This window comes from Antechinus flavipes, chromosome 4 (genome assembly GCF_016432865.1).
Source record: "Antechinus flavipes isolate AdamAnt ecotype Samford, QLD, Australia chromosome 4, AdamAnt_v2, whole genome shotgun sequence".
Classification (NCBI taxonomy): domain Eukaryota; kingdom Metazoa; phylum Chordata; class Mammalia; order Dasyuromorphia; family Dasyuridae; genus Antechinus; species Antechinus flavipes.
The window spans coordinates 322,433,266-322,435,681 of NC_067401.1; positions in this window are offsets into that span (position 1 = coordinate 322,433,266).

Below are 2,416 nucleotides of genomic sequence, written 5' to 3' on the forward strand. Positions count from 1 at the left end.
TAATAGCTAAGTGGGAAGGAGAGTATTTGTGAAATGTTGTGTGCACTTTCAGAAAAATCACTATTACTTTTATTTAACTGTTTCATTTTGTCAAAAGAGACCTCCTACAAAGTGGAGCTAATCTATAAATGTTTATAATATAAAAATGAAACATAACAACAAAACTAGTAGTTTAATTTTTATTTTATTTTACTTTATTTTTTGCTGAGGCAATTGGGGTTAAGTGACTTGCCCAGGGTCACATAGCTAGGAAGTGTTAAGTGTCTAAAATCACATTTGAACTCAGGTCCTCCTGACTTCAGGGCTGATGCTCTATCCTGCGCCATCTAGCTGCCTCTACTAGTGTAAAATTTAAAAATATTTTAATAGGTTAGATAATTTGTATGGATGACATAACTGTTAAGTATTTGAAGCAACATTTGAACACATATCTTCTTGATTTTGAATCCTTGATCCTCTCCACCATTTTATCTCCAGGCAAGAATGCTAGGGGCAAAAAATAGATCAGACAAATTGTTCTAGTAATATCTAAAGAGGGAGAAAGTGTTATCACTGGGGCATGATCAAGGAAGTCTTCATAAAGGACAGAGAACTTAAAGGAAAGTCTTGAAGAAAGTTAAGAATTATAACAGGAGGAGAAGAGGAAGGAGGACATTTGAGATTGGCAGCCATCATAGACAAAATAAGAAATGGCCTATCAACATTGCAGAATCCCTAACTATCCTGTTTGATTGAAACAGAGTGTACAATAGGGAGTATTATGAAATAAGACTGAGAAAATAGGTTTAGAAAAGTTATGAAAGACTTTGAATATCAGGATAAATCATTTGTAATTTTTCCCTCTATAATTAATAAGAACAATTAAGGATTTTTTGAAGAAGGAAATATGTGGGAAAAAAAAAACAGCAACAACAATACACAAAGTTCTGTTTCAAGGTTTATAAACTGTATTAAAAAAGGAAAACATAATTACTTACTTATTTTGCCATTTGCCAAATTATGTTTAATGTATGAATGTATGTATAACATATATGTATGGGATGTATGGGATACATCAGATTCCACTTAAAGCATAAACTTTTCAATTTCTGTATTCTTGTTTCTTTCTCTCAAACATAATTATCCCTGTGAATAATTTATGGAACCATTTGCCTCTTCCAATTATATCAACTTTATAATATTTCTATTAATTCTAAACACATTTTCCAACTTCAGTGTTCTGTTCTTCAAAGATTCTTCCAATCCCTCTAAGAGACTACAAATACAACTATACAATACAATACAAATAGCCTCATGTTACATATAAACTATTGGGACCTCAAATATTTTCAAAAGTTGAAATTATATGATTCGTATAGCTGAATAGCTTTAGAGTTCCCTCAGCAACAAATTCTTTTGGAAATTAAACAAAAAAGTAATAGAAAAGATGAGGACATTAACTGTATTTTGATTTTCTCAGATTTTTTTTCATACTAATTTGATTTTTGATGTCACTTGGGAATGGATCATTTCTTTTGGGGTAAAAAAGCAAAACTGATCTGATTAAATTGATATAAAAAGCAGATATTTTTAGGTTTGGAGGCCAATGCTCATGTTCTTGACTATACAACAAGGAGTTTTACACAATGAGTTTTTATTTCTTTTGGAGTTGGTCATTCTAAGTTTGAGGAGAGAAAGCAATACAAGTACTGGTTTTAGAGTCAGGAAACCTGGGTTTCAATGTTGACTGTATCGGGTACTATGTCTGAGACAACCAGGTGATACAATTAACAGAGCAATGGACCTGGAGTCAGGAAGATTAGAATTCAGACCTGACCTCAGACATTTGTGACTCTGACCAAGTCACTTATTCTCTGTCTGCCTCAGTTTCTTTAACTCCAAAATGGCAGGGGAGGCCATTTTTATAGAATTATTCTGAGAACCATATAAAATATTACATAAAGTGTTTATCACATAATAGATATTTAGTAAATGTTAATTCCTTTCTTTCCATTCTCCCCACCCCCCTTTTATGTGACCTTAGGCAGGCCATTTCCATTGTATTTATACTAATAGTTGTTTATATGCCATGTCTCACACTAAGATGTAAACTTTTTTTGGTATCCCCAACATAATACCTGGCACATAATAAACTCTTCAGAAATATTTGGTAACAATGGATTTGACTGATGAGTTATTGTGAATAAGATCCTTTATAACCTTTAAATTCTTTTTTTTTTCAAGTTTCAGATATATTGCATTTTCATTTTAACTGACTGTGAGTATCATAGTAGCCCTTTCTAACACTAATATGCCTTTTATTTTGTGAACAGAAATGGATAAAACCTAAATAGTTTAGTGAATACTTGGCTGTCTTTTTTATTACTAAATAAGCAACCCATACCCTAGGTTGTAGCACCAAACTAGCCAATCAGGT